Raw genomic sequence first — 24,412 nt, 5'->3', positions numbered from 1 at the left:
TAGAATCTTCTGTGACACAGATGGGAGCATGCAACTGTCTGATCAAATGTGATTAAGTATGTGCCAGTACCCAGAAAGCTGTAGCCTTAAAATGCAGCTCATGAAGCATCAACAAAATTGTATTTGCAGTCTAAACAGGGAGCTATAAAGTGGTAACAGTGGTAAATGCTCATGCTCTAGTGTGCCCCAAAGGTTGTCAGGATGTGTGCTAGGGGACTGTAAAAAGGATCAGAGAACATGGAAAGATGTTTTTGTCAAAACAGCATTCATAAAAAATATTAATCTTCTGTGTGATTCTAAACTGCATTTCTGGTGGAATCTTGATGATGACTCTCTGGTGATTTGGAGCTCACAAGAAGTACTTATTGAGATTAATATTGTTTAAAAGTCCCTGGCTGCTTGGACAATTTCTTTGTATTCCTACCAGGTCACCTGTCCTTGTTTCCACCCTCTGTAGGCTTCCTTTTTGTGTTTGACTTTGTCCAGGAGCTCCTTGTTCATCCACACAGACCTGGCATTTTAACCTGACTTCCTCTTTGTTGGGATGCCTCCCTCCTGAGTTTGGAAGAGGTGATTCTTGAATATTAACCAATTAACTTGGGCCTCTCTTCCCTTCAGAGCTTTTTTCCATGGTACTCTTTAGATCCCTGAAGAGTGCAAAGTTTGCTGTCCTGAAGTCCAGGACAGGGAACTTGTTGTGTGCTCTCTTCACTTCCCCAGGGATCATGAATTCCACCATTTAACGGTCACTTCATTTTTTTTTTAAATTTAAACTTTTCAATATAATTTAATTTCCTTATTGTTTGCAGGAATTTGTGGTGGGACTTGGGGAAGGTGACTCCTGCAACAATTTTCTTTCACAGGTTTGAGAGTAATTTAGTATTGTTTCTCATGGGGCAAAAAGCACTGGAGTCATGTGATTAAAATCAGCCTCTTTTTGCCAATGAGCAGGCCTGTTAGAAGGTGTGTTGAGGGCAGAGCAAAGATGTTTGTTGGCTTCTTTGGAAAAAGAGGCTTAAGGAATGAATTTGCAACTTTTCCAGTTTCAGCACACAGTCTTGAAGTGTCCTTTTCCCGTATTTTGTGTGGGTTAACTGATGACCCTGTGCTTTCTGATGGCAAGCATGAATTCTGGAGTTCACCATGTGCCCAGGCAGTCTACTCACTCTGAAGCCTTTTGTAATGCAAAATGACACTTCGTAAAGCCAAGAAAATGAGAGGGTGCTGCTGCTACCCTTCTGAGAGGCACATTGCCCCGTTGCTCCCAGAGTCTGAGGCTTGTGACCAGCAGGCTGACATGGCCAAAGGGTTGTGCTGTTCAAGTGCTTCAGGCAAAGCTGAGTCCCATTGGTCGGTCCTGGCACCATGGACAGACTGCAGTGACCTCCTTTCATCTGCCATACAGCAGAGACCTGTGGGCTTGGCTAGCAAAGGGCAGGAAGAGCAGGATCTCTTTTTGGGAAAGGGGAAATGGCATCTATTTGCCTCATGCTTCCGCCTCTTTGCTGAGAGGTATGTAAAGAGTTACTTCTTTTTGCTCTTCAGTAGCTTTGTTTAATATTAAGAGCATTGTTTACTGCTAACAGAAACCGTCCTTTTGGAAAGGACATGTGCCTCCTTCTCCTTTGTTTGATTCTAAACAACATGGGGAAAAAAGAGGTTTTGTACCACGTTTTGCTGACTCAGTGTGTTCACGCTCACAGAATTAGCATCAATGCTGTTTCTGCTTCTGAAAAATTTGCTGATGTTTGGGAGAAGGTAAGCAGGGGAATGGTGAGAACAGGGGATGCAAATATTTATCCTCCTTTCAATCATGGCTTTTCATTTAAAAATTACTAAGCAGGAAGTAGTTTGTAATTTCCTTTATTTTGCTTATTAGCACACGAGTCTCAACAGTCATGGATTAATTCTGTGAGAAGATCTCTCATAAATATCTGGGATGAGCTATACTGCATGATGTACTCCAAAGAGCAATGGATCTTGGAGGCAATGGCTTTTTCCTGCTGTTTAGATAGCCAGCTTGGACATAATAATAAAAAGACTGTATCTGAATAATTTTGACTCCAGAATGACTGATTTCAGAATGGCTTTAGAAGCATAATAAGAGTGGTGAAAAAGGGTTCCCCTTGGATGGCCCATTTGAAAAGCAGCAGTAAAGGGATGAGATGCAGAAGAAAAAGCCAAAAGCTTTTGGTGTTGCCAGCAAATTAGCCTGTGGCAGATGTGTGTGGAATTTCACAGAGTGAGAGCAGTGGTGTCTTCCCCTAAGTATGAGACAATTTCTGAACTGCATCTTTCCTCTGCTAGCAGGACATCATGTAAACCATGATCAAGCTTTGGTAATTCCTGTGCTCTTAGCTGGTGTACCTTGTCCCCCTGGCAACCAAAAGAATGAACTTAATGAGGAACACTGTAAAAACACACCACTCAAAAGAAAATTAATATTTCAATTTTTGTCTAAAAGACAAGAAATATCTTAAATGACATAAAACTTGATACTGATATTAGTGCAGTGATTTTCCTGGCACCGAAAAGAGTTTTTGGGTCACATCACCAGAAACCATCCTCATGGTTTGGAGATGATGGCACTAGTTCACGCTTCTCCTGTGCCATGGGGAACTTTTACTGTAGGGGAAGCTGGCAACTATATTTTGTTTCCTATCCATTCTGCTATATATATATATATATATATATATATATATATATATATATATATATATATATATATATATATATATATATATATATTCATACATTTGAATCTCCTTATCCCATATGCTATCTTTAGATGTCTGAATAAATTAAAGAGAATGAACTAATATAGAATTAAGAAGGAGTTTTAAGATTGTTTTCTATGTATATATTTAAACCATGAAGGATTGTTTACTTGAACATATCCATTTCTAAGGTGTGCAGGGATTATTGTAATCTATGGATGTGTCTCTGCTGGTATAACAATATAGATGAGGTAACACGTGATTAGGAACATTAAAAGAATTTATAGCACAAGTAGCATTATAAAATATTCTTTGAAGATCTGAAGATCTTAAATGAGGAAAAAAGGGTCTGGTTTTCATACTCTATATTTCCTAACTTCCTTACTGATAGTTTTAATATCTGATTTTTTTTTTTTTAAGTTTAACATATTTGGAGATTTTATGAATGTGATCCCTGTTCCTCCCTAGTCTTGCCATGTGTTCAAAATAATTTTTTTTATGCCCACAACAAAGTAGTAGCAGAATATGTAGACTTAGGTCCCTGTTCCATAGTTCTCAGTGAGAAAGAATGGGCAATGGTAATTTGAAAGAAAAAAAATGAGTCAAGTATTTTTAGTTTGGGTGCTTAGAAAATCATTAGCATTATGGCAGTACGGAAGGATTTTATACTGGCTGAGCTTTCACTGAAATTACCTTTTTATGTCCAAAATACTGACAATGAATGTGTCTCCATATGACAGTTAACCCCAAAATGTTTCTATTTTGGCATTTTTGAAGATGGAGTTTGGAGATTTCCACATTTTTCTCCCTTAAAAGAGTATTTCAGCTACATTCCCTTGAACTGCAAAGACTTCATTCCTATGCATCTCAGATGAAGGCAGCCTTTATCTTAACAGTTTTCTTCTCACTTCCTTAAATGCCATAATGAATAGTTTTTATACCTACCTGTAGATCTGCTAAGTTACTGTAGGAATATGAGAAATCAAATCCTCAAAGGCAGAGACTTGCACAAATTCTGGACCTTCACTTTTCTCTCAGCAGGGTCCTGCTGCTATAGCAGGATCTGCTGTTAGCAAAAGAAAAGACAGTTGGATCTGGTTTGGGCTCAGCTCACTAAAGGAAGGATCTAGAGCTGGAAATAAAATATGACTTTTATTCTTTTTCTGAGCTCAAAGTTTTGGGTTATTTGGATTCAAAGGGCTTGGCTTGGCTGCTTCCAGGCTTTATAAACAATATAAACATCTCTGTTTGGTTGCTTCCCCAGAGGCCATTGATACCCTCAAAAGGAGAATCAGCAGAGGCAGCAATTGCTATTTTGGCAGTAGTTAGTGGTCAGCAGGCAACTTTACCTGTGCTTAAAATATAAAGTTTATGTTGGGGCTTTTCAGAGGGGTCTAAATAAGTTAGGCAATAAATGAAATTTGATGAGAGCTTTGTGCCAATGCTCCTTATGATTCCTTGAAAGTTCCAGATTAGTTTACATCATTCTGGCCTCCTGGGCCAGCACAATGATGAATTACTGTGAGAAACCAGACAGAGTTGCTGATAGGATTTCCACAGAAACCCATGTTGAGGAAATATATGCATAGTTTCATTGGCCAGCCCTCTCTGTGGTTACGTTGCTCACTTTTTAGGAAGAAAAAAAATCTGGGGTACACTTGTCCTTGATAGTGAGCATATGCTGGCAAGGTTGGAGGTGTTTTTATATCTATGATGCTAAATAAAGATGCTCACTTGAGCATTTTGTTTTGGCTGAATCTGCCCTTTCAGGATGCATGTGTAACCTCTTTGTGAATTACTGAAATAAAGGAATTGCCTAATGCAAAAGAGAAATTCCACAAATATGAAACCCTTGGAATGTTTTCTACATCAGCCATTTCCTTTTTCTCTTGTGCAATGTGTATGGATTGTCAGCATGATGTGGTGTGTAGGAACCAATGTGTGCAGGAGGCTATTAATCTTCTTAAAGTCCTGTGTTCATGTAAGATTGGAGAGAGAAGTGGAATTCTGTTCAAACACTCTCAGCTTGTACTTATCTGCCCATATGGATCCTTTGCATACTCTCACAAATGTGAATCTACTTTCTGTATGTATCAGCATGTTCATCCTTCCCTTACACTGTGGGTCATCTGTCAGCTCACGGATCTTGATAGGCTTTATTGATCTATTCCCTTCAAGGGGAAGGAGATTCATATTGTCCTGAGTGTGCTCAGGGTAAAGAGTATGGTGGAAACAATTAGGTCTGACCTGCCACCTATGGGATTTAAATGCCTGAGGGCATGTGCTGTACTTTCAGATATGTAGATTTTGAGTTAATTTATAGATCAAGATTTCATTCTCCAACAACTTGCCAGACAGTGAAGCTTGCAGATTTGTTATACTGCAGCTGAAGTTTAAATAAGAGCTTAACTGAAAAGGAGAGAACTCTTAAAGGCAAAACATTGGAGGAAAAGTGATTTATTAAACTTTTTATTTCCACTGTCTCTGCAATTATAAACTATCGCATTGTATACAGTTTTCTTCCCTACAATGCTAATACTCCCTCTGGTATATGTAGGGCATTTTTTTTCTATGGTGTTTAAAGTCTGAGGCTTTTAGCAGTTTAATGCAAACCAAAGCATCTATATCACGGGACTAGCCTTTAGTTCTCTCTTAGATGCTTTTTTCCTGTATGCAAAATTAGATATCATTCTGAAGGCACTCTTAATTAACATTTTTTTAATCAATGGCTGGATTCTCTGGAGGATTTTTTTTCTATGCATCATTATTTTTCTCTTTCCACAGCAACTTCACAAGCAAATTAAGTAAACAGAAAGAAACACTTTGTGGATTTTTCTTGTGACAGCCTGCAAACCTGTGAACTTTTTTTTTTTATTTTTAAGTTGAAGCTGCTAATTGTAGAACTGTATAATTAATGCATTATCCGCGACAACAAGGTTGCGTGGTTTGTGTTTAGCAAACATGCTTTTTCTGGAGGGTGGAAAAATACATAGTGAAAACTTATGGAAACACTAGGCTGTTTTTTACCATTTTGTATGACAGCCAGTCTCTCAGCCATCATTAGAGCTGTATGCCTAATCAGAATCTGAAAAGATACCCTGAAAATTGGCTGGAGCCCTGATATCACTGTCTGAGTCCACAGCTCAAACGTGGTGTTTTCACCTTCCAAGATAGGCCATTGCAGGCAGATATTCTCAGAACTGGAATGCTTGCTCTGCTAATTGGCACATTCCTACTTAGATTTGGTAGGACATGCTGATTTGTAGCATGACTCAAGAATTTACTTCTTAGTGGATAATTGCCTCATATTTCCTTAATCTTTCTGTTTACCAGCCTCTTTTCTATAGTGTGCCTGTCTACTGCTTTCAGCATTTGAAATAGTTTTTTATTAGCTAGACATCTTTCTGATTATTTCATATGTTTTTCACTGGTTTGAGAATTTCTTTGCTCCCTGGCCTTTTCATAAATCAACTATGCGTTGGTGTGTGCTGGAAGTGATGGAATGATTTCCTTAAAGCTTGCAGCAAATGATGTTGTATCAATGCTGACTTTGTTACTGCTGTTGTAGAAACATTTTTAACAAATTGGATGATGTGTTCTGTATTCAGAATTCAAATGCAGTGTGTCAAGGGACTTCTCTGCAAACTGAATGCTTGAGAGCCCCAGAAACAGTGTGACCTCTTCCACTATAAAAATTAGAAGCTTACTCATGACTTATACAAGTCTTAATGCATTTCCCAGTCCAAAAAATTAGTGTAAATACCATAGATTTAATTGATTTGGTCTTTTTGGCAACTTCTGTTAATGTAATTTTCCCCCCTTTACTCCCAATCATTTAATTATCTTGATTTTAAAATTGTAGTGAAAGGAAAACCATATTGCAATTCTTGGATGAGTTTCATGGTTATTGCCATTGTCCTTACATGGTTATTGATGTCTGAGTGTTTCTTGATGAAACACTTGTATCACTATTCCAGATCAAAATACCAGCAGGAAAACACTTCTGCTCTCAAACCAAGTTTACACTGGGTTTGCTCTTTCCATGCCTCTGTGAAAGTGCTGAAAGTTCTACAGGTGGCTTTGAGAGCAGAGATTTTTTTTTTTCTTATCCTGACAATTTTCTAATACTCAATTTGTTTGGCTTTTCCCAGAATGACTTACCTGGTGTGTCTATGTTCATCAGCACTTAGAGTGTGTGCAGGGAGCCACTGAGCAGCACTGTGGGAGAAGGGAAAGCTTGCTCTGCTCCCTGCATAAGATTGTGTCTGTAATTCATTGTCTTTGAAAGCTGTCTAATCATGGCATCGACTCCTTAGCGCTTTAATACAGGATAAGCTTATTAGAGATAATCTGTTTACTGAATGTCCTTAGCACAAAGCAATCTAGTTAACAGCATCTTTTGAAGCTTTGTCTTCTGGATATATCTTTTAAACTCATCCCTGATTATTTATCTATATCTGTAACTTTAGATCCTTTTCTTTAGACTTGTATCTGCCTTGGCATGAAATTACAGTGTCTGGTGAATACACCGATAAACCTATTAGTCTTGTGGAGAAAAAAGGCAAACCAACACCAAAAAGAGCTAGTCAGGGCAAATAATTCAATCTGTTCCTGTTTCTTTAGGCTTCAAAATAATTTTTCTTCTCTAAAGATCTACACTGCTACCAGACATTGCCACAATCTCCACAGTGCTTGTCACACAGCAGCTTGTATGTCCAGATGTTTCCCATCCAACATGCTGTCCTCTTTGAAGTCTGGATCACTGCTTAAGATGTACAAAAGAGGAAAAGAAACCTGGCAAGTCATCCTCAAATGACTAGGTATTTTTGGAAGAGATTTACAAATCAATGTATTGAAAAAGACAAGATGAGGAAAGAGCATTACAAAAGAAGTGCTGAAGAATGAAAGGTTAGAAATGTAATATAGTGAGCCCATTTTACCTTTGGATCTTCCTGACCATTGGAAACTGCTCAATAAAATTCTGCCTTGATAGTTCAAAATACATTACATGTCTCTCCTGACACAAGAGCAATTGCTCCAGTTATTGATGAAGGCAATGTTAATGTGAATAGTGCATGTCTCTTTGTGCTCCCTCTTTTCTCATGGAGTTAAACAGAATTACAAATTATCAAGAAGCCTTTTCTCTTCATAGGAAAGAGAATCATAAACTTACCAATAAAAACACTGTCTGAGCATCTTAAATTGTTTTCTCCAAAAGGCCCAAGTTTGGGACATAAAGATAACTGATAGCAGTTTTCCTGTGATGAATTTTTAAAGTGACTGTTTAAAAACCTGTATTATGCACACTGTACCTCTTGCTTAACTGATCCTTTAATTGCTGAGGAGGCCTGGATACCAAGGATGTAACCAACCTATCTGAAACCTCCGGAGGCAACCACACATTTTTATGCAGCACTCAGGCTAATTTTGCTTTGGTGATTATTGTACCTGGCCAGATCATAGCATGTGATAAGCAATAAAAGTGCTGCAGTTGGAGGGAATTGCATCTCAGGTGCAAGGAATACTAGATAATGCAAACTTGATTAGTGTCTTGTAGGCAAAAATCTTACAGTGTCTTGACAAGGCAAAACAAGCATCTTGTCAAAGAGAGTTTTTATTTTGGAGTTTCCTTAATCTTCTTTCCTTTTTCTTGGCATTATTAGGTACATGCACAAAAGCAGGTGCAAGAGAGATTAGGCTGGAGTTGATACTTGTACACCAAGGTGGTATTATTTCAGACAGTGTTCAAAAGCTGAACAGTAAAGGCTTTCAGTAGGAGTGACTTTCTTTGTAACATCACAGGCAAATTCTACAAAGTTCATTCTTGGTAATGGAAAATATAATCATTGCAAGGGTGCAAAAACTTTTGTGTACATCAAGAGGAAAAGGAAAAAAAAAAAGAAAATAAACACTTCCTTGCCAATGTTTTTAGAAATGTAATACCCATTCTTGTTGGTATGGACTGAATATTGCTAGCCCAGTTAGAATACGGTTGCTACATGCTGCAGGAAAGTGGAGAAGTGTTTCCTTGCAAGCACTTTAAAGCTACTATTGAATTTCTGTAAGTCCAGAGAAATCTAGTACCTCCAGCCTGTAAAACAAGCTTCTCTATTTGGCCTCATTAATGTTTAGTCTGTTTTTTCTTGGCAAAATTACTTCAGTGACAGTCTCCACCAGATTGACACTAAAGTGTTTTCTTTACTTGCCATCTGTCTGGACTGATTGGAAAAAGTAAAGTGGGGCTTGTTTAGAAAAATATATAAGCAGTTCATTTGGCACAAAGTTTGTTATAGATGTATGAAAAGCAGCTGGGTCCAGCTCAGGAGGTTAAAAAAAATGTTTTATGGCAGAGAGATGACTTTTCATGTACAAGTTCATGCACTAGATGTGTTCTTTCATTAAGCTTGCAAGAAGCGACTAAATAAATTACCTATGGCATTTAATTAGTTTTATTTGTGTTCTACCAGGTGACTTATAATATTATGTGTGAATAGGGATCTGATGTTTCAAATGCTAGTCAGTTGCAAGTACAACATTTAAAATAGCAGAATACAGCTGAAAGCTTTATAAGGACTTTCTTACACCTTAATTCTGCAGAGCACTTCAATACATCAAAGTTAGCTGTTTTACTGGATTAATTCTGGTTTCTCTGACAGACTTGTTGCTTCTTGGCTGTTTTTTGGTTTTTTTTTTTTTTTTTTGACATTGAGAAAATTTGGCTAAAGATGGCTTAGAACATCCTGTAAAAATGAATGCTTTCTCTAAAGATGTTGGTATATGTGCCTATAAGTACATGCATTTGGAGAGAGCATAAACATGGTCACATGATGCTGTTTTCTCCAGCTGTGTGCATTGCTTAGCTTCCCCCTTTTTAGTATTCAAAATCCATTATGGTTAGAGGTCAGAATCAGTCCTCAAACAAGCTATATTTGGCCCAGCCTTTTCCCCCCTCCTCCTCTGAGCCATCCATAGCTGTCTTTTGCTGTATTCTTACTCAGACTTACTCTCTACATTTATTGGCTGAGCCTCTGCCATGCTGAATGCAAAGCTGAGCAAAAGCTGTTTTTCTATGGTTTCTGAACAAGAGAGAAAGGCTGAATTCTAATAGGAGAAAAAATAGGAAATAAATTTTTTTTCTGCTTTCTGAGGAGCATTAATTCGTGGTGGGAATTGTCTACCATGTATATTCTGCTTCTGCTTGATCACAACTCTCTCATTTCTTGTAAAAATTAATCAGTTGTAGGAAGGAAATTATTTTTCAGGCTCTCACGTAGGAGGGGTCAGACTTCAGTCTTCTATTTTTTGCAAAAACAAAAATTTTTGTTTGTGGGGACTTCGTTATTTGTAGTTTAGAGTTCATAATCATTACAGCAGAATTATCAAAATGAGAAGTTATTTCCCTCAGGTTTAAATTCTAGTGCTGTACCAGTGCTAAAGGTTAGTCCGATTTCTGGTTCCAGAAACAAAAGAAACTGAGTTAGCCCTGCTGAGCTATAATTTTGTTTCCTCTTTGTTTCATAATCATAGACAATTATAGATTATAGATAACTATAACCATCTGAATGTGTTTTTAAATTTCAGATCCTCTGAAATTTCATATTTATATATATATACTCATTAATATCTTTAACTGAACTGGGAATATTTTGCACTGTTATAATGCTCTTCTTTCCCGAGATTCCATTTTTGGAGGCATTACTCATGTTGAGTGGTAATTCCTGACTTAAATATGTACTACTCAGGCCTCATGGATTACATCTCATCTATTACTGGACAAGAATTTTCCCTTGGTTGTGCATGTTTGACATTGCTAGCCTCTTCTAACACATGAAGATTGAAGACTGTGGTCTAGGCAGCTAACTTTGGTTTTCTTAATCTGTAAGTATAGAGTGAGGTTCATCAGTCACCTTCTGATACAAAGATTGGCAGAAATTACATACCTGGAAATTATTTATAAATAGGTGAATGTTTAAATCATTAATTCAGTGTGTTAGACACTATCAGTCAGCAAGGTAGAGATATCTGTATAGGAATTATTGGCATAGGTAGTACCTGCATCTCCTCCATGATGCAGGTGGGGTTTTTGCAAATTCTGTTGTTCAAAACCAGATGCAGCTGTTTTGATGCTTGCTAATGTATTGATTTTTTTTCTCTTGAGACTTTGATTAACATGTAATTATTTTTGCCGTCGTGCTTGTTTTGCAGCATCTGTTCTACATGACATGTTTACTTTGTCTCATCTTGGTCTCTGTGGCATGTTCCCACTCAGTATTTTTCAAATATTTTCTGTTGGGTTGGATGATTCATGTTTTTGCTGGACTTTATTGGCTCATTTTACTGCTTTTACTACTGCTTGTTTTCAGTTGTAATGTAAAGGCTTATTCCTCCTTTCTTCATTAAAATTATTACTTTCGGTACATAATGTCTTTACGGATGAGTCAGTTATCTTGTCTAGATGGAGAGCTAATTTTCTTTGAAATTTCATGTGTCCATATGGCACTTGATTTGTCTTTGTTATGCTTGTTTTCTGCTGTCATAGTTCTACTAATGGCAGTAGAAATATATTTATATAAAATTTTTATAATAGTCCTTTAGCATTGATGGCACATATTACAGCTCCTTTTATGCATATAGTAGGACAGGGAGGTGCATATAGAAAACTTACGGCCTGTTTTGTGTACCAAGAACCTCCATACTATGGACTGGAATAATTTCAGCAAATTCTCTGATTTACCAGTTTAGAAGATCTTGCCCCTTTAATTTCACATTTGTAAATCTAGCTAGTTTCATGGAGGAATTAGTAGGAATCTGCACCTTGTTCACTCGGTGTTACTGGTCACTGAGCAGTAATAACTTTGCTGCCTCTTTACACAAGCTATTGATTGTTTTGTGTGTTGATGAACTGGTTTGGACTACACATATGAGCTTGAATTCTTTATAATAAAAGAATATCATGCAAACACAAACCACACTGAATTAGATAAATACAACAGGCATGATTGATTAGACTGCTAATCATGTGTGCTTTCATTTTAGAGCAGAGACAAATGAGTTTCTTCCTACACATAACTTTGAAGAACAAACTCAGTTTCCTGTTGTAAATCTACCAAAAGGTTGAGGGATACTCTTTGTGGTTTTCTTCCTTTTTGCATAAATAATTGGATATAAACATAAACTTATGGGATAATAATATTTTTGACAGATGTAGTGTGGGCAGAATTGTTACAATTGTTATTCATAGTGGGCTGCTATTGAGTTTTAGGCTGGTCAGGCAATGTTGAATTAAACTTGAAAGTCCTTTTGGTAGAGAAGGCAATTTTTACTAAGTTTTCGCATGATAGTTTATGAACAGAACAGACAAAGATTAGAGAATTTTGTCCAGTTTAACTGTGTAGTCCTGCAAAATTAAGCCTAGTCTCTTACAGGATGCAGTAAAAAATGTAGTAAGGAAAAGGAGTCACTGTTGTGTGTTTGAGGAAACTGCATTGAGCATGTGGCTCCAACTTAGCTCTCATTGTATGGCATTAGAGGTTCAATAGTGATAGGAAATGCCCTGCAGAGGAACACAGATTATGTGCACTGCACTGTTTTAGCTCACACAAAGACTGCCCGTAAGGTCCTCAGGTATGGATTTGCCAGGTTTCCTTATACTGCTTTAATCAAACAAGTGTGGGCTTAGAAAAGATTGGCTGAACCAAAACTGTGTGGGAGGTGAGGCAGTCAAGGCAAAATCCTTTTTCCTGAAACACTTTCTCAAGCAAGGACCATCTCCTTTGGGTGGTAAATTTGCCTTACTCAGTTCTGGCATAGTGTTCACGGTTCCTAAAAACATTTTGGCACCTATGTTCAGCTGTGAACGACCAGGAGCAGGAACTCAAGAGGTCCACTGGAGGCAGTGGATGGTATGGCCTAGTGCCTTTATCTCATAAGGTTCATCTTGGTCAAAACTAGTTTCTATTATAGTTTTTTAGCCCTGGAAAGTAGAGAGTGGATAAATCTCCCTTTGGTTTACAGAAAGTTGTTCTGGTTTTCTTCCCATGCAGCTTTGAAAATCCAGCTGCAATTTTTTGCAGTTCATCCAGATCTCAGTGTGTAATTTGTGTCATGACAAAAGCCCTGCAGCTGGTTTTGTGTACTGATGCTGACCGAGGTGGTTGGTAGAGACCCTGTCTGTAGTGAGGGATGAATGAGCAGGGATGGATGCTGCAAACTCAGCCCAAAATTTACCCTGGGGTTTTGTTTCTGGTGAGGGTTGTGGTTGCTGGAGATGTTTAATCATTAGGGAAACTAAATGGTGGTTCTCATCTCCTCTAAACCAGTCTGTTGGTGTCATACCAACCTAGAACAGTGGTGCTGAAATTTGCATCATGAGTGATTCCAAATGAGGTACCCCACTCACAGCCCAGCTACCAATTACATCAGTGCTTGTGTGTTGGATGGAGAGAAAGGTAACAGTCACTACATCATTTGTCAGGTTTTAATTCTCCTGTTTACTTCCCATTCCACACTGGAATATTAGCATTTCCCTACAGACTATTGACAGACCTTCTTCCATAAATTTAGGAAGTGTTTTGCTTCTTCCTCAAGTGAGAATGATGACATTTTTAATTCCTTCAGTATTTGAATTCTATATGTGATGCATGATCTGATGCTCTTAGGGCTCAAGGCATTTTGGACTTCCTGATATCCTTTTCCCACCAAAATTTTGCTTACCTGTGGTTGAAATCTGAAATTTATAAGAAAGACTAAGAGGGAAAAAAGTAGCCAAATTCCCATAAATACATTTCATAGATAGGGAAATAAAGGCACAGGAGACCACACAGTAGTTTCATGTCCAAGCCAGGAAAAGCTTCAGATGATTCAGTTTGTGCTTTAGTTGTGAGAAAACACTATCTTCCTCCCCAATTCCTTAGCTCTTTCTCTGTCCTGGAGTGAGATTTCCATGTACAGAGCTTCTGAGAATCACCACTCTGGGGATTGCTGTTAACTCCAAAATGTGTTATTTGCACATTGAAGTACTTAACTAAGGAGCTTTTCTTCTCCCAGTTGCAGTCACTGTAGGCTTGATGGTAATAGAGCTGTCTTCTGCTCTCTGCCAAGTTTATTTTCCAAAAGAAATATCTGAATGAGGAAACAATGACTAAAGAGTATATGTGAACTGTCTAGCATACTCCAAATTAAGAAGAAAAAGGACTTTTGGATGGCTGAAGGATGCATTATTATGACTAAATTAATCCTTTGTGAAATTGAGCAAAGAAAAAAAAAAAAGAAATTTGCTATCAAAAAACACTTTGAGAAGGGATTTGGTGAAAGTCTCATGACCTGAATCGTTCCAAAGGACAGAACATCTTGGGAGCAACTCTCCATTGATGTGGGGTGCACTTTATAACCAAAGATGTATCCATCTCCCCACTTTTTTTTTAACTGACTGTGTGTTCAGCATCAAATTCATGTGATAGTGTCAGGCTTGAAACAATGCCTACAAAATTGGGCATAATTGCAAGGCTGTTGGAAAAAAAGGCAAAAAGTGTTTTAAAACTGGGCGTGGTTGGAATCTCTGAGGCGAGAACTGAAGGTGGGGCTCAACCCATGTTTCACACCTGCTTTCTCAACTGCCTCTAACAATTTGCAAAGGGCAGAGCCTGAGAGCCTTGATTGCCCTGATGAGCCCCACCTGGGGCTCACCCAATTTAAACCCAACGCAGAGTCAGTCTTCTTTCTCTTTACATAATGCCTCTGTGGTGCCTTGCCTGCTCCATCCCTGGACTGGTTCCTGATGCTGGGGTAGGAAACCACTTTTTTGTCAAGAGAACATTAGTGGTGAGTCAGCTTTAGTTTTTTACTATTTTCATATCACGCTTTTAATTTGAGACTTTTTGTTTGTTTTTGTAATTTATCTTGTCAAATCAGTTTATCTCTACACATCAGAAGTGATCTTTAGGCCTAATGGTCTGAATGCTCAGAAAGAAAATGGGATATCTCACAGAGGAGAGAAAGAAACTTGTGTTATCTGCCAAGTTTCAGACTTAGATGGAGACTTAAAATGTCAGCCAACTGGGCCAAACCACAGCCTGTGATAAACTCTGGCCTTCCATGGAGATTGCTCTGTTTTGCTTAGTTTGGTATGAAATCACCTTGCAGTAGCTTGGAGTTAAGCTCTTCTCCTTTTCCTCTGTGTAATGCTTACTACACCCTGAGACTTAGAAGTTTTTGTTTTGATTGAACACTATGCAGAGTGAATAATAGCCTTCTAAAATGAATGTCGTTCCTTGTTCCTTCAATAGCCTTTCCCCAGTCCTTAGTACTTTTAACAGTATCTCTGGGACCAGTGGCAGTGTTTGAAACCCACACAGGTTGTAAGGTTGGAGACAGTTTTGCTACAGCGCCTCAAGCTCCACCTGTGTTCTAATTTGGGGATTGAAAGCAGCTGTGAGAGCTGGTCAGGTGTGCTGCAACCAGAGGGGCTGGCGGAGTGTGACTCTGAGAGGTGCTGTGGAAAAGAGCTGCTTTCAAAACTGTGCTGGAGCTTGGGCACTGCTTTACAGGGTAGCAGTTTTTCTGTGTCATATTACACTAAACACACATTGTACTGTAGGTGACCCTACTGTCCATAAATGCGCTTTCCTAGCAACACTGGCAAAGGTGTTGAACAATTTGTTGGGATTTTGGTTTGTTATTCACAGATATCATTGGTTAATTTAATAACCTCTACAAGTTGTTAAAGTCAGTTTGAAGATTGTTAGATTTCCATGAGATTTTCTGTCAATAAAGGTACTAGAACCTGGTCCTTGGCCAATATTTTACAAGGATTAGTGCAGTAAAATATGAAAGGAATCCTGTTAATCTGCCTAAACAGTTATTGCAGATATTTGAGTTGTGACAAGCAGAGGTGGAATTATTTGTTAGTTGTTTTTGAAAGAGAAATATTTGAAAAAAGGCACTTTTACATTCTGTGAAGCTTGTTGCAAATTTTGGTTATATAATAATTCTACAGTACATCAATAACAAAATGTTGATAGAATATACTTATGATTTCCAGTGGAGAATTTCACTGGCCACAGGAAGGTAAGAATGACTATTATAACACATAAGAGGAAGATTGAGAAATGGAATATATTAATGAAAACATGGCCTGGTAATGTTTTTGGGAGAGGCAGTGGGTTAAGTGCATCATGCAAAGGGGGCCATGTGCAACTGCAAGCCCCAGGAAATTAATGGAGTCTTACCAGGTCAAGACCCACCTAGTACAAATGCATTTGAAGTCTTTGAACACACAGGTTTTTTTCTGCCATCTTAACTATTTCTTCTATTAGTATCAGCATAACTGGAATTCCTCATAGTATTTGTTCAGTGCTCATTTCATCCTTTAATAAAAGGATCTGTCTTTCTAAAGATAAGCTTATTTTTCCACCCCAAAGAGAAAAGCAAGAATGCTTGACAGCTCCTTTCTTTCTTCCCTCTACTCACTATGCAGCAAATAATCAATCTTGGCTGAATGACATTTTAGAGAAATTACAGTCATAAATGTGTCAGTACTTAAGAAAAGTGTAAAATGCCCCTTGTATTTGCATGGGTGGCAAATCAGAATTTAGCTAAATATACACGTGGCTGAAGAAAGCATAGAAATAAAAAGGATCTTGTAACAAGAAAATTACAAGGCAGCTTTTTGAAGAAAATTGCATGAATGGTCACCACTGTGAAGATTTAAATGGGTGGCTCCCAAATCCTTGAGAGGAGTGAGGGTACCTAATTCTGGGTGGTGCCAAGTATCAGACCTTGGTATCAGACCCCTTAGTACAGGTGCTCTTTTTGCTGCTACAAGATCAGACATCACATACCAGATGTAATTCTCTTTTGTGGGCTGGGCTGCAACTGTTTCCTCCTTTCTCCCATTTTTTTTTTTTTTTTTGGTCCAATGTATTTACCCTTATTTCAATAATAATGTAATAACATGCATTGATCCTTTAAACACATACAGTTTAAAGCTTTTTCCCAGTGGCACCTCAGCAAGCTTTGCAAACAGTGATCAATCAATAACCTTCACAAAGCCCTCTGCATCCCTCTCTTAGTTACACAGTTCTGAAGGATAAGGGTGTTGAAAGGCTTGGCCAAGGTCACACAAGGAGTTGATAGCTGACTTTTAAAATCTCAGACTTCAGACCACATGTCCTCCACATAAGCAGTGTTTATATTTCGGGCAGGTATAGGGAACAGTCTTGCCACAGTGACTTTCCAGGTCAGTGGCTATTCCTTTTATAAATTTTAAGCTTTCCAAAGCTAAATGTCTGAAAAGGAAAAATATGAAGGATGCTTCAAGAGTGAGAAATCTGATGTTGCAAGGATGTAGATTTCTCACTAAGGGAAATCACTGAAATGTTCCAACAAAATTTGGTTTGCCACTGACCAACAGGCTGGTGATGGTGACACTGTCTTGCAGTCAGCCTGTGCAAGGTGTTGGTTAATGTTGCTACAACAGATATTCATTATAACCTACAGTTATCCACAGTTTGCTCTGTTTATGCAACCATTTAGTGGTTATTCATTAAAAATAAAATTTATGTATGGTTATTGGATGTGTATTTTGGCAGGGAAGTGACCTTGGCAGGAACATGTCTGGATCAACACTCAGCTAGCAGTCACTCTTTATGTTGTCATATAAAACCTTGTTAAATAATATTTTGTTTCTATCTTCAATTGCTGTTATATAAGACCAATAATGAAAGTCTCCCAAAGGGTTGGTAAATGGAGTGAGTTTTTCTGTACATTTTCCGTATAAAATAAAGAGCTAAGCCAATGAGTGTCAACATTATTGCCTAGTTGAAGTTCTTGCTATAAACTCTGATAGTAAATTGTTTACTTTTAGATTTTTGCAGGTTTAAAAGTTTTCTGCATTTAAATACAATTTGAATGGCTTTTGGAGAACTAAGGATAATTAACATTCAAAAAGCATTTAACTTTCATTTCAGTGAGACTGCTCACATACTTAGAGTTAAGGGGTTGGTTGAATTGTTTAATGCTCAGAAAGACAGTAAAAATAAAACCAGGGAGAAACTGTGGCTTCACACAGAGAACCAGTGCCAAAACTGATTGTAGCTGTGATATTTTAAAAAGACACCTTAATGTCAATGTGCAAAGTCATTGTGTTTTACTAATTTTCATTTACTTGATGTCATTTCAATATAGCTTCAATTTCACCTTGTTTTCCCCTGTTTTATTTATTTTTTTTTTTAACAAAACCTTTGCATTAAAATCAGTGGATGGAAAGCTGCTATAAAGTAAAGAAGCACTGTTGATTCCTGAATGGATTATATTTAAATATATTGGCACAAGTTATTGGTGACTTGAAGATTGGGGAAGATTAATTGTGATGTCAGCTCATCTTCATCAACATTATCAGTAAGGTCCGAGGTGTGCATTTGTGCTTCTAGAGGCAGAGATATGTTACATGGAGAGAAAGAAATTATTTATTAGCTTATGGACTGCTGAAAGTAGGGGTGGTGCAGAGACCTCCTGTTCTTTGTTGGTTGTGATCACAGGACAGGGACAGAACAGCTGCAGCCATGTAACTGCACTTGCTGGCTGCCAGGACTCTCTGGGGAGCACCTAGAAAGCTTCCTCCTGTACCTAAAGGTTTGGACAGTTGTACAGGATGTTTCTTACATTTAAGGAGAGAACTATATGCCATGCTATGAATATAGTAGCAAAATGGCCTTTATCTACAGGCCATCAGGAGCCATCAAGTGAGCACTGCTCTTCACTGCAAAACAAGTCATAACAGTTAGGAGATAGAGTCCAGAGCCACACTTCTCATTTATTCAGATCCCTTGAATATGAGACTATATCAAACTAAATACTAGGGGGGAAAAATATATATATAACAATAAAGGGGTCATTTCATATTACTAGATACGTTGTTTCTACTGCACAAGCATGGTATCTGCGTGTTTATCTACCAGTTCCTAAACATGCACTTTTCCCACCCTTTCGTAGTGGTTTTTTTTCCTCTACTGTAGAACAACTTAGGAACTGAGTAAACTGTATCCTGGAAAAACACATTGCAGGAAATGGTATTTACCCTTTGATCTTTAGATCCTTCCTCTGCTGTGATATACAGTAACTTGTTTTGTCTTTGCTCAAGGAACAGGCTTTCTCCATTTAGATTTATGGCAATGGCTCATTGCTGTAAGAGGAGGCTTTACAGCCTTTCATAAAATATGGGAAGAAAGGCCATGTTTTCCACTTATTTTACAACTTTCCATACTGTCTGGAGACCAAGGAATTTTGAATTATATATTTGTTTGATTGCAAGGTATTCATTGCACTGGATTGGCTGCTACTGTCCTGACTTTGAAGTGTCACTCCATGCACAGCCCCATTAAATTCAAAAGAAGCCTTTGTAGAGTGACTTGGCTAAATCAAAGTAAAGGTTTGCAGCACTTATCCCAGAATAGAGTATTTATATACCCAGTTAAGAGCTTGGAGAACGATGTAGTATCCACTGAGGCTGCATATTCACCTCCAGGTGTATTACACTGAATTCTTTGTATTGACATAGCAAGGGAAGCTATTCAGTATCAGCAAGGAGATCAGAATCTGGACTGCATATATAATGCATGATGATAAAGGGGAAAAGCTGAAACCAATGTGGGGAGTTGATACATGCCTCTAGCACATGCTTGAAGCCTTTCTATTTAATTGTAAGAGAGGACCACTTCCCATTTCACTGAACCCTTCTGGGATGCTGCCAGGATACGATTTGCTTTCTCTGCCTTTGCTCTGTGTTTCTTTAACTCCACCTGCCTTTTATGTTGGAGGCACACACTGATTGAGTTACAGCCTCAGTCTCCTCCTGGCAGGGTTCAAATTCTGTTCCAAACTGCCTCTGTTGCCTTGGAAATGCCAAGTTCAGTATGCTGAGGTACTTGATTGTAGGCAGTGGCCTTATGGACATGAAAACTGTCTCACTGTAATGTCTATCTTATGGGTTAGTGCCCAAAACACATCTGTGTGAGCACCTCCCAGGCACTCAAGGGACGAGGACCTTCAACAGTAAAGTAGGAATTGGTAGGGCAAGCATCATTTGCTTTCAACCCTTACTAGCACTTAAAATTAACAGAAAAGTGAAATTCAAGGGTGTAAAATTGCAGAAGGAGAAATAAAAAACTGACTGACATATGTGGAAAAGTTCTATAACTTTCATCTGCATACAGTTATAAGCCTTTGTATTTGCTATATTTAAGGACTTTTAGACACTCTTACCATGGTAGTGTTTTTGGAATATAAAGGATATAATAATGAAGAGAACACTGACAAGATGCAGAGATAATTGTTTGTTTTTTTTTTTTTTCTTCCCCGAACTGTTATAAAAGCTGTAGGCAAGCATATGTTTGTGAATTTCCTACTGGTTTACTATTTTATAATACTACTTAAAAATACAATGGATAAAATTTTATTTGTGATCCAGAATTACATTCATATGTAAATATAAGTTTTGTACAGAAAGAAACAAGTAACAAATCAGTAAAAAATGTCTCTTTGCATAAATTTTCCATGTTTTGAGCACTTTATGTGCTAGCCCTTATGATCTTTAATCTCCAAGATCTACAGTCATGCAACTACTTTCTTTTTTAATAACTTACACTTGAATTTTTCTAAGGAAAAAGAGGCTCTTTATACAGCTGTATGCTTTCATGAGGAATTAATGACTTGATAAACATTAGACTGCTATTGTTTATTCAAATGCAGTCAGCTCCTTGAAAAGAAGGCCAGGTCGCACAGTGTGTGCATGATCTAGTGCAAGAAAGGGAAAATATGTTTTTGTAGCAAAACAAAGAGTAGGATCCACAGCATAAACACCACTAATTTCTTACATGGAAAAATTCTCCTCTTAGAGAGCTCTTTGCTCCTCAATCACAGTTCTCTTTTCTCTAGTCAAAGAAGGGCAAAGAACCAAGTCCGAGTAGTTCAGTGAAGCTTTCTGTAGCTGTTCATGGGTCTCTAATCAAGTAAAAAATGATGTCTATTAAAAGATACTGAAATAAGAGAAAAGGCTAATAAAAATGGTCATGCCTTGGCTACTGAAGTTACTTTTGTTTTCAAAGATTATGTCTGATGGCCACCATTTATTTTGTGTGGGGATCTTGAGAAGGTAAGAAAGAGTTTTAGCCATGAGGAAGTGAAGCACTTAATGTGCAACAAATTTGTTGATTGCCTGTGGAAGGACAGATAATAGAACCTTTTTCCCCCGAAGAGTTTAGGAGATGATTCTGAAATTCTCATTTTCAGGAATGTCTTTATGAGGAGTCATGATAGAAACAAAATGACAGCCAAGGATTGCAAATATATTCCTTGAGGTTGTTTGTGAAAACCCTTCACCAGGGCCCCAGTTTTTGGTATGGGTTTTATTTATGTGGGCTGTTATTTGGGGACATGGTGTGCAGTGTTCTGTGCCCTACAAATTCTTCTTTCCAAGTTTCAAATGTTGCTGGCTTAATTCTAAATGCTGAAGGCTTTGGATAACACATGTGTGCGTTTTAACATTTTGCACCCAGTAGTTACCATACACCTGGGCAAGGGCTGACTCCAGGCTGCTGAAGGCTGCATGGGGTGTATTGGCCCAAGAATGCAATTTTGTCTAAGGGTGAAAACCTGTCAGTTCTGTCTGACTCAGTGGAACTAGGGAAGAGTTGCTGTCTGGGAGGCAGGTGAAGCAATACAGGGAATACAGGGGTAGATGCCTTTGGGATCCCTCAGCCTGGTTTGCTGCTGCAAAATCCCCCAGGGCAGCAGCAGGAGAGTGAAGATGGAAGCAGGCACAGAGCAATAACGTCAGCAGCCTCTTTGCTTCTTATCACACAGGGATGTTTTCTGTTGTTACTGTGACTTTGCCAGCGCCAGGAAGCCACTGTCTGCTTTGTGGCTACAGCTTGCCATAGCTGGTGTCAGGAGATGCTGCCATGTCAATCTGGGTTTTACAGTTTTTGTAGAGCCAGAACTGGGGTTATCCTAGAATGGGTTGAGTTGGAAGGGATCATAGCAGGTACCTGGTCCAAGTCTCCTACTCAGGCAGGGTTATCCTTGAGGCCACAGCACAAGATTTCATCCAGACAGTTCTGGAATATGTCCAGTGAGGGAGACTCTACCCCCTGTTCCAGCCCTTGGGCCTCTGTTCCTCCTTATGCAAACCTTGCAATAATAATTATCCCATAATGAGCTGAGTTACTAAATGAGTCTAACATCAGTTATTGTAGTAATTAATGGGCCTAACTGGAGTGGATAATTCTGTTTTATATTATAGAAATGGAGTAGTTTGGTCTGCAGTTTTGTAACAGCAGAAGTATTTTAACTTTGACCTAGAACATGTTGTCAAGAGTTGACTCTAAAATGTAACACAAAGCTCACACCAAGTGAAAGTTTGCTGATGACTTCAGTGGTCAGTGGGTCTTGCCAAAGAGATCCATTTCTTCTTTCACTGGTGCCAATGACAGTTTCCATTGCATGGGAGAAAGCCAGAGTGGTCCTCCAGCATGAATAATGCTTAAGAAATAGGGACATTAATTTAGTCACGCTATTTTTGTTTTTTTTCTTTTGGCTGTGTGAGTAAAATTTCTTTTCGGACAATTCCAGTTATTGTTGTCATCATCTTTGAAAATAAGCAACATATGAAACACCTTGAAGTGTCAAATATACATAGGAATGATGTTCCCCAAGAAAGCAGCCCGAAATTTTGATTATGGATGTGACTGAGGAGCCGTATGCTTGAAAAGTCAAATTTATAATTTTGAGAGGGAGGGGTCCCAGGGCATGTGGTATTTTTTTTTTTTTTCGGTCATAGTCATGGTTGGCCATGTTGATAACTGGCATAGATCTATGTTCTTGTACAGAATCTTTCATGTTGGAGTGTAGGATCAAGCACTATCCAGTGATGCAGAATGTTAAACTTTTGATTAATGTGAATACTAATAAATATGTTAATGGATAGGAATTGATGTGAAGGAATATACAGTTTTATATGTGGCCATGGCCATTTTGATTGAAAAGATCACAGAGTAGAGCAGCTTGCACTAGACAGTTACAGGGCAATTGTTGAGTGTTTTCTGCTTGTCATATTGAATTACATGTAGTGTTTTATGGAGTAGTTCCTGTTTAGGCCTCCTAACCCAGAATAATGTTTTACTGAAATTAAATATTCTATGGTAGATGTATGTCTAACAATAAATAATCACCAACAGCCTGAAGTATTTACTGAGCTATAGCTGTGAAATGTCAACAAGATGCTGTAAGTGCACTTGCCAGAAATTATGCATGAGAAGTATCTTAAATCCTGGCTTTGAAGATGAGATCTAAATAAAAAAAAAAGGCACAAGTAAAGAAGCCCTACCTCTCATGTCTTTCATTTTATATGTACTTTTCACGTTTTCTTGCATATGCTCCATAAATAATGTAAGGTTTGAGGCTGTGTTTCCATTGTATCAAAGCTGGACACCTAAAATGCTTCCTACTAACCCATGTTTCTTAAACTCAGCATATTTATGGCTGGATTCCACCAATTTTAGCTGAGGTGCCAGAAAATGTCCAGTCACAGCAGGATTGAGTTTAGCACTGGCAAATTTTCCTGGCCTCCTGGCCGCTCATTAATTTACTCTGGGCATGAACTCTGTGCTAAAGCTCACACTGATGTATTTCTGCAGCTCTCCTTGATCATGCACAGTAAGATATTGCTATGATAGCCTGCACTACAATGATGCCATTGTAAGGACATAAGCATCAGAATAGTTGTACACCTTCAGAGTAAAGATTCACATTGCCTACTTTTTGTCTGCAGCAATGACCAGAAGTGGATGCCTAAAGAATTTACAAATAGGGCAGGTACATGGGAATACTTTGTCCAAACACTCTTGATAGCTTTTCAATAGCTTGCAGCTCAGAGATGATCAGTGAGATGGCTCCTACTATTTAATTACCTTTTGGGGTTTCTATTTCATTAATTTGTACAGTTTCTCCTCAAATTTACATAGACTTTGCTATCTGCTGCATCCTTTGTCAGGGTATGCACATTTTTGGGTCCTCACGAGTCTAACAAATGACTAATGTTTCTTTAGATGGAAAAAACTGAATATGGAGTCAATTCATGCTTACTATTGCTTTGTATGTTTTTGATCTTATCAACTATGATTTCTTTGCACATTAATTATAGCTGTGATCAATTAATGATGTTCAAATGCATTTGATATGTTTGCGTTTGATTTTTGATATTCAAATGCATTTGATACAAATGCATTTGATTTTTTTCTTCCTGTTCAACTGCATCTTGTTGGTGAATGGCAGCACTGGAAAGCAATGAAAATAAATAGAAGACAAATGCAATTTAATTTGCCTAGTTGTTATTTAGTCTCTTGATACAGAGTGGTCAGAGTATTTTCACTTTTCTGTTTAGGAGGGAAATTATGGCTAATATTTTAAATGACAATTCAAAAATAGTGAAAGATTTGTAATTGGTGAATGAAAGTATCTGAAGTTCTGTCTGGTAGTTGGAATGATGTAATGGGAGAGAGGAGAGTTTGTGTCTAACCATAGCTCAAATAAGCTTGAACAAGCTGATTTTTTTTCACATCTGAAAGTGAGGGAGATTGTTATTCTGGTTGTAAATTATGGGAGAAAGCCAAGAAACCTATTGCTGCTGTCAAAACCAATTG

At 38.1% G+C, this 24,412-nt stretch overlaps 1 long non-coding RNA gene across 23 annotated transcripts in view; it reads left to right on the top strand.

Moving 5' to 3' along the window:
* Positions 1 to 2,742: 2,742 nt before the first annotated feature.
* LOC110483645 (uncharacterized) overlaps positions 2,743 to 24,412 on the top strand; it is a 192,923-nt gene continuing 171,253 nt past the window's right edge. For 19 of the 23 annotated variants that reach the window (XR_014957335.1, XR_014957334.1, XR_014957328.1 and 16 more), the window contains exon 1: positions 2,743 to 24,412. This exon is cut by the window's right edge and continues 30,782 nt beyond it. This is a non-coding gene — a long non-coding RNA (uncharacterized LOC110483645). The other 4 variants (XR_014957337.1, XR_014957326.1, XR_014957324.1 and 1 more) reach the window with 1 other exon arrangement.

Source organism: Lonchura striata, chromosome 9 (assembly GCF_050655825.1).
Source record: "Lonchura striata isolate lonStrDom1 chromosome 9, ASM5065582v1, whole genome shotgun sequence".
NCBI classification, from domain to species: Eukaryota; Metazoa; Chordata; class Aves; order Passeriformes; family Estrildidae; genus Lonchura; species Lonchura striata.
This window is presented reverse-complemented; position numbering and strand designations above follow the sequence as displayed.